Source organism: Tupaia chinensis, unplaced genomic scaffold, assembly GCF_000334495.1.
Source record: "Tupaia chinensis unplaced genomic scaffold, TupChi_1.0 Scaffold000247_1, whole genome shotgun sequence".
Lineage (NCBI taxonomy): Eukaryota > Metazoa > Chordata > Mammalia > Scandentia > Tupaiidae > Tupaia > Tupaia belangeri.
This window is the reverse complement of record NW_006159725.1, coordinates 1,384,802-1,393,612: the sequence shown is the minus strand read 5'-3', so window position 1 is coordinate 1,393,612 and position 8,811 is coordinate 1,384,802. Positions and strand designations below refer to the sequence as shown.

General features: G+C 45.7%; 1 protein-coding gene across 1 annotated transcript in view; it reads right to left on the bottom strand.

Moving 5' to 3' along the window:
* SC5D (sterol-C5-desaturase) overlaps window positions 1-7,916 on the bottom strand; it is a 21,528-nt gene extending 13,612 nt beyond the window's left edge. The window contains exon 1 of the mRNA XM_006148799.3: window positions 7,815-7,916. The gene's annotated coding sequence lies outside the window, so the exon portion shown is untranslated. The remainder of the gene's footprint in view (window positions 1-7,814) is intronic.
* Window positions 7,917-8,811: the final 895 nt, after the last annotated feature.

Genomic DNA, 8,811 nt, shown 5'->3' with positions numbered 1-8,811 from the left:
ACATGATATGAATCAGAAAGTATTCCAGCCTTTGCTAAGGTGCTGTGTGTTGGTCATGCTTTCAATATGTCAGCTGGCAGTATACAGCTCTGACTTAGCCTTCACTTCCAGTTTGCGTGAACCTTCAAGATCAGTAAAAAAGACAGGTATGTGCAGTCCTGTTCATGGGAATCATTGTAGACTCCCAGGAAAATGTCAAACTTTTCAAAGCTTCCCATGGACATTTCATTTCCCACTGTTCCCTTTTAAGTTTTTTTTCTGTCAGGCTGTATTAGTGTCAACTGACTCAGAGTGGTGACATTAAACAATGACTGCTTTAATCAAGACCCTGGAGATTGGACCAGTCATATTGAGTAGGCTCTAAAATAAGCCTTGAGAAAGATGTTTTTCAGGAAACTGCCAGAGAGGCCAAATAGTGACAGTTCTCTGGGCTGGGGCTTTTGGGGAAGCTGCAAAGCTGTTCTATTCCCTCCAAGGTAGTGAGGCTGCTGTGTTGTAAGGTTAACTTTCAAGGCTACCATGAAGGTGGGGAAAGAGGATGAAACAGGGCAAGTTAAACTGCCATAAAGTTTGCTATTCTTAATGAGACTTTGCTGTTTTCGTCAAATAAACACTCCTAAGAGTATCGTAAACCTGTAAACCTGTACATCCTAGAGTTTTAACAAAGCTGATTTTGGGGGCCGGCAGGTGGAGTGGTGATTAACGATGCTGGATTCCCACCTGGCCGACCACAGTTCAAGTCCCAGACCTGGTGGCTTTCTTTCTTTCTCTCTCTTTCTGTCTTGCTCTCACTCTGTCCCTCTCTAATCAAATTAAAAATAAATAAATGAATAAAGTTAAATAAAACAATTCTTAGGGGAATAAAAGCTGATTTGGAGGGGGGGTCAACAGGTGGCCTGGTGATTAAGGTTCTGGCCCATCCTAAAAGCTAAGTGTGACCATGTATACTCGCTGCTCTATCTACTTGGTAAGCTGAGGTGAGGCAAGAGGACAGGAATAACGCAAGACTCTGTCTTAAAAAAAAATACAGACTGGGACCAACAGTTGACGTAATGGCAATGTCACTGGACTCCCATGTAGTTGACTATGGTTCAAGTCCCGGACCCGGTGGCTTAAACTCATGCTGGGTGCGTGTCCATGCGTGCCCAATATCCCAAAAGGAAAATGGAGAAGGGATTGCAGCGTGGTCATTCCCCTGGGGGGTGATTTCTCACCTTCTGTCTCTCTCTGTCTTTCTGGCCAGCACACACACCCTATAGCAAAAACCTCTAAAAAAAAATACAGACCAAAATCACTTTTTTCCCTGCAAGAGAAAAAGGGAGAGGCCATACCAGGGTTACATCTGCTAAGCCTCTCTCATCCTCTACATTTATTAGGGCAAAGAAGGAAGGAAAGTTATTTTTAGAGAAAATTGGGGTTTTTTTAGAGAATCAGAAAAATAAGGGTATTTCCTAGAAGGGGTTGGTTTGGGTATTAATAAGGAGGAACAGCTTAATGATGCCAGAGGCTGGATAGAACACCTTGGAACATGGAGAACACCTTTATCAGATCCTACACCCTTCTAATGGCCTCCTGTCTGTCTTTCAAACAGGAAGGCATAAGGTAAGGCATTTTCTCCCTTTCCCTTACACTCACATTCAAGCTAACCGACCTGTCATATTTTAGCAGGAAGGCAAGAGGGTAGGCATTTTCCCCATTCTCCCTGTAGTCATTCATTCAGAGTTCATAAATCCAAGGTGTTCTAGAAGCATGGAGTCTCTGCTGTTCCCTAACAGCTATGAACTTCCCTCTTACGACTGTTTTCACTGTGTCCCACTGATTAAGGAAATTCGTGCACTTGTTATCATTGGTTTCGATGAATCTTTTGATTTCAGTCTTAATTGCTTCAGTGGTTGTGAAGTCAGTCAGGAGTAGGTTGTTTAGTTTCCATATGTTAGACAAAATCAGTCTTAAAGGTAAGTCGACTACTGTGGTAAGTACTGTAACAATGGCACTTCAAAAAATTTGAAGGAAAGTGAAATTAACATACAAATTTATTTTGGGATAGCAAACTATTTAAAAAACCATGCAGTTTTTTCATACTATGCATTTTCCAAGAACTTTTTAAAGACCCCTTTATACATGCAAATATCTATAAAATTAGTTAATGGGCTTCATAGCGAATAGGTCATTAGATGTGGGCTTTGACGGACTTCACCAAGAAAGAAAAGGCTAGGGAGCTTACAGGTGGCATGGTGGTTAAGGGCACTGGACTCCCACATGGCCAACAGTTCGAGTGCCGGACCTGGAAGCTTGCTTTCTTACTTTCCCTCAGTCTCTCTCTCTCTCTGTCCCTCTCTGGTCAAATTAGAATAAAATAAATGAATAAAGTTAAATAAAATAATTGTCTAAGAAAGAAAGAAAGAAAGGAAGGAAGGAAGGAAGAAAAGGTTAGAAATAGCCATTCTAGGAACCGGCAGTTAGCGTAATGGCTATGTCGCTGGACTCCCATGTAGTCCACTGTGGTTCTCGTCCTGGACCCGGTGGCTTAAAACTCACGCTGGGCATGTGTGCGTGCGTGCCTAAGATCCCGAGAGGAGAATGGAGGAGAAGGGATTACGGTGTGGCCATCCCCTATGGGGGGTGATTTCTTGCTTTCTGTCTTTCTGTCTCTGTCTGGAGAGCGCACGCGCCCTATAGCAAAAACCTTTCCAAAAAAAAAAAACCTTCACAAAAAAAAAAAAAAAAAAAGAAATAGCCATTCTATAACCTGGTTAAGACAGCTGGATTCCAAATGGCCAATCCTGTGATTCAAGTCCAAGACTTCATGGCTTGAGAAACACACTGGCGTGTGCATGTATACTCCAAATCCCAACAGGCTGGAGAAATGAAGAAGGGCTTGTGGTGTGCTCATATTCCATTGGGGATACTTTCTCTCCCTTCCTCAGCGTCTCTCCGGAGAGTGTACCCACCCCCTGGCAAAACCAACAACAACGAAATAGTCATAGAAGTAACAATGGCAAAGGCATGGGAGGGTCACAGTACATTCGTGGCTTACGAGGTGTGGAAGTGCCAAATCATATGGAGAAAACAATTTAAGGAATGAACCCAGTTTAAGAAGATTAATGTTAGACAATGACAGGATCTGCTATCTCACCAAGAAATTTGGACTTTTTCTCACACACAATGAGACACTAGAGATTTCTGAACAGAACAGAGGTAAATCCAACTCACACCTCCTAAAAGCCATTCCGTGAGGAATGAGGCATTGATGAAAAGCAGGGAGACTAGTTTGGTTACTCCCACGGTGCATTTCTTCAGGGAGGATGACAGCTAAGTTCACACAACGATTCTGAGAAGCTGCCACAATCTAAGGAGATTTAGCAGGTAAAATACCCACAGGACTTAGGTGACACAGACACTGCAAGGTGAAAGAGCCACAAACCGAGGCTGACTGAAAGTTCAGCTTGCCTGAGTGAATGGTGGTATCACACTAACTAAAACAGGGGCTACTGGGAGAGGTGGTAGATTCAGGAGGGGCTGGGATGGGGATGTGGGTAAAGACTGATGTTCTTGTGTTTTGGGGTTTTTGCTAGAGAGTGCATGCATTTGCCAGAGGCAGGCAGACAGACAGACAAGCAGGAAGAAAGCAGCCCCATGGGAGTAGTCAAGCTGCACTCCCTTTCCCTCCAGCTCTCCCTCCTTTGGGGATCTGGGGCACACAAGCATGTGCACCTGGCCTGTTTCTTAAGTCACTGGGTCTGACACTCAAAACTGCAGTTGGCCATGGGGGATCCAGATGCCTTAACCACCAGAGCTGGCCAGTTTGGATCTTAAATCTCATTGCCTAGGCCAGCAGGTGGCATAGTGGTTAAGGTACTGGATTTCCACATGGATGACCGTGATTCTAGTCCCGGACCCAGCAGCTTGAAAAATCACAACAAATAAATATTGGGTCATTGAGAAAGTCATGATGCATTTTTGCATAGAAAATCATGTCATGACTTTCCTGATGCCTCAATAGATAATGTTAAAAATCAAAAAAAATCTCATTGCCTGTGGATCATCTGGGCTCCTGGATATAAGCAACAGGCCACATGTATAATAAATATGAATGTGAAGTTCAAAACGAGGTAGTTTCAGTAGTAGCTGAAGTCATAAAGGGAGACTGTCAAGAGACAGTGTAGCAGGGTTACTCTACCAAGTTAGTAAGTAATACCAGGAAACAGAATCATTTACTAACTGAAAAGGATGTTGCTACAGCACAAGGGCTGGTCAGACCTGATGAACTAATCTACATGTTAGGTATGGTGTCACTCCGCCCTAATCAAATAGGTACCTGCCTTAGGGCACTGTAGCCAAAGGAACTCAGATACTAACTCAATCTCCTCCATTCAACCTTTACTATCAAATGTATGTTTTGTTTTGTTTTTTAAAAAGAACTCTAATAAGATCCTAGTCCTTTATTTATTTATTTTTTGTTTTGTTTTGTTTTCATGGAGGTGTGCGCTTGCTGGAGAAAGAGAGAGACAGAAGGAAAATGAGAGATGACTCCCCAGGGAGGATGGCCACACTGCAATCTCTTCTCCTCCATTCTCCTCTCAGGATTTTGAGCATGCACTTACTCACACCCAGCATGATTTTCAAGCTGCCAGGTCTGGAACTTGAACTGCAGGTCAGCCATGCAGGACTCCAGCACTTTAACCACCATACCACCAGCTGGCCCCAGTCCTTTACTTTAATAAGCTCTTAATTTTACTTTTAGCTGGAAATCACACTAATTCTGCTACATTATCTCTTCCCTGGAAATCACACTAATTCTGCTACATTATCTCTTCCCTGCATACTACCTATGGCTGTAATAATAAACCAGTGCTTGGTAGGGAGGACAAATCTCACCTCAGTCATCTCCAGTTTAGATATTATGTTCTAAGTGTTTTTAGAATTCTGGTTTCAATTCATTCTATTTTTGAATATAGTAATTAGGTGTCCGTGAATATACTGCTGTAATGTCTGCCATCTAGCACATAACACCTTCTGAAACAGGTAACAATAAGATCTCAAAGTGGCAATGATTTCGAAGTCAGTTTATAAGTGGAGATGACATATCTTTGTCGTAGAAGTGTTGTAAGATTTAGAAACTCAGTCAGGGGACTGGCCTGGTGTAACCTTGTGATTAAGGCAGCCAATCCCAAATGGCGCATCAAGGTTCGCTTCCCAATCCGGTAGGCCTGAAACATACACGGGCACATGAGCATGCATGCCCCACATCCTGAGGGGATGGAGAAATGGGGACGAGATTGTGGCGTGACCATAAATTACTTATGTAAAGTAGAAAAAGCTGCCATTTGATTTTTGTGGTAAATAACTGATAAGAGCTAATGTTCATATGTACTCTATACTAAGTACTGTAACTATTTTACATACATTAACTCACTTAACCCTTTCAAGAAACCTCAAGAGTTAGGTGCTAAGATTATTTTATAGATGGGGAAGCTGGGCACAGCAAAGCCAAATGATCTGCTCAGGGTAACAGGGTAAGCAAATGCTCAGACACATGATCTGGTTGAATAGATCATGGACCTTACCCAGTTCTGCCTCTTCAGCACTACCTGGACTCTTCCAACTTCTTAATTTTTAAGTTCTCAGTGACACTACAAGGTCATATAACCTCAAGCGATTTTATCCCCTGAAGTCAGGGGCTTCACAAACCCTGAATTAAGCATCACTGCTTGAAACAGAAACTTAACATTAAGTATTATTTTACCCAGGCTAGCAGGTGGTATAGTGGTTAAGGCGTTGGACCCCCACATGGCCAACTGCAGTTCCAGTCCCAGATCTAGCAGCTTAAGACTCACGCTGTGTGTGTGTGTGTGTGTGTGTCTCCCAAATCCCAGGAAAAGAAGAAGGGACTGCAACATGACCATTCCCCCGGGGGGTGATTTTTCACTTTCTGTCTCACCGTCTCTCCCCTGCAAGTGCATGTCCTCTATGGCAAAAACCTTAAAAGAACACTATTTTACCATTAGAGAAACAAATCTTTTCTTAAAACACAGTTAACCAACTATTAGGCTTAGAATGAGTGAATCTGTAACTATGACCTTTTCGCTTAAGTTTAATAGTACAGGTAAGGTTGGCTAACATTTGAGAACCTGGTAGTATTTTAAGCACTGTTTTGGTATAACCTAGTCTCATTCTCCTAATTCCATGATGTAGAAACTTCTATAATTCTCACCTTATAAATTTGTAAAATTAAGTCAGGAGTAATTAAATAATTTGTTCTGTAATCACACTAACAAGTAACAGAGAAGATATACATTCAGAGCCTGCTGTCTTTTTCTTTTTTTTTTTAAAGTGGTTTTTGTCTTAGGTGACGGCCACACCGCAATCCCTTCTCCATTCTTCTCCTGGGATCTTGGGCATGCACGCACATGTGCCTGGTGTGATTTTTTTTTTTTTTTTTTTTGGAGAGGTTTTTGTTATAGGGTGCGTGTGCTCGCCAGACAGACAGAGGCAGAGAGATAGAAAGCGAGAAATCACCCCCCAGGGGGGATGGTCACACCGCAATCCCTTCTCCTCCATTCTCCTCTCGGGATCATGGGCACGCACGCACACGCGCCCGGCATGAGTTTTAAGCCACCGGGTCCGGGACGCAAACCGCAGTCAACTACATGGGAGTCCAGCGACATAGCCATTACGCTAACTGCTGGTCCCATGCCTGGTGTGATTTTCAAGCAAGACTCACACTGCAGTCAGCCATGTGGGAGTCCAGCGCCTACACCATCTGCTGGCCCCAGAGCCTGCTCTCTTAGTGACTACATTCTTTCTCTACATATTATATGTGTTGATGAAGAATTCTCAGTACCATTGCATGCTAATTTCATTATAAAATGAATGGAAAAGCACCCTGTGAAAAAACTTGGGGTCACATATCTCTTATTCATCATTAAAAACTTAAAGACCAAAATGATGGTTGGACCAGCAGATGGCATAATGATTATGTTGTTGGACTCCACATAGTCCACAGCAGTTCAAGTCCTGGACCTGGCGGTTTAAAACTCATGCCCACCTGTGTGTATGCACGCCCAAAATCCGAAGAGAAGAGTGGAGAAGAAGGGATTGCTGCATGGCCACTCACCTGAGGGTGATTTCCCGCTTTCTGTCTCTCTCTAGCGAGTGCACAGGACCTATAGCAAAAATCTCTTTAAAAAAATAAATAAGTAACGGTGATACAAAGAAAGGTAACCTCCTAGAACGTTTTGGCTAAGAATACCCGATTGCCAAACTTCCCAGCTTGGAAACGTTACCCACTGGGGAAATGATTTCTTCACTTGCACTCTTCGCACACACTCTGCTGTAACAGTGGATCAGGACAGTCGTTTGTCTTGTCCTGCCCACGTAATAGATAACTTCCTTTCTCCTAGTCTTACCACACCTTGAATGGCTGCCCCTCCATCCTAATCCCGCTGCAGTGGCTGACGCTTGCGCTACAATGGTCAGAAGTTCGGGCCCTGCCCAGACCTTTAACCTAGTTCCTTTACCCCTTTATAAAGGATCCCTCCGAGAAGTCAGGGAAATGGTTGCCAAGTGAAGCGTCCGTGTCCAAGGGGTGGAGTTCCGTAGCTACGAGATCCCAAGAGCCCACATGGAACGCTGCACTGTCCTCCAGCCGGACCGCAGGCTGTCCCTCCCACGCCCAGGTCTCAGGTCGCCGGCCGCAAGCCCCGGGCCAACTCCCGGCACTGACCCGCGCAGCCCTGCGGTCCCGGGTGTAAGCAGGCTCCTCTCCCCGCCCGCAGGAGTCCGCCTCCCGCCAGGCCCACCACAGTCCTTACCTGCAGAGCGCGCTGCTCCTGAGGACGTGGGTCCGAGCTCGCCGCGGCAGCGGGACAACAGGCCCCTAGCGGGGCCACGCCCACGCGCACAGAGGCAGGGCAGCCAGCCAATCAGCGGCCGGCGGCATAAGCTGATATGACGGCGGATCGCGCGACTCGGCGGCGCTGGGCTCTGCGCGGTCACGTGGGCGGTCTGCTCGGCCACGCCCCCTCGACCGTGCCCCTCGGTCACGCCCCTCGGCCACGCCTTTTGGCCTTGCGGGCGCAGCGGCGGCGGGGACGGCCTCGGGGACCGCGGGGGTGCGGACATCCCTAGAAACGGCGCTCCACCTGGAGGGAGCAGGTGCCGTGCCCTTCGACGTGAATGTCGGCGGCAGCGTCCCACAGAGCGTCGGTTCGACGGTGGCCGGTATTTTTTCCGAACCGGAAGCCGGCCTTTTGGGGAGCATTGAGGGGCGGGAGTCGGGCTGAGCCGGGGTGTGATGACAGGATGACCGGGTGTCGGTAGAAACGGACAGAAACCTTGGCGTCGTGTGAGTGGCAAGAAAATAATACATTCACGACACCTATACAGACTGGATTTGTGGCTTGTGTCCCAAGGCCGCTCCCTGCTCCGAGAGCTGAGCAGAGGAGGTGGGTAAACGCTGGAAAGAGCGGAAATAAGGAACGAAAGGATGGGCTGTGTCAGAGAGTTCAAACGGGATGGCCTTGTCCACTGCTCAGGTAAACTGAGTCCGGATTCGCTGCTGTTCACTGCTATTAATCTCCCGATTTTGTTTTTAAACTGACTTGTTTCAAAAGTCAGTTTTTCCCTAGCACTTAGCTCCGGATGACTTCATTCTGATTTGGGTTGATCTGCTTGGGTCCTAGTGCAAGAACCCAGTCTTAATAGCTTCATAAATTTCATTTAACAAGGAGCAAATCGTGTCAAGTAGATGAGGATGGTCCCTGGAGGTTTGTTTTGGTGTGTGAATTTGTGTCGTTTTTTTGTTTTGTT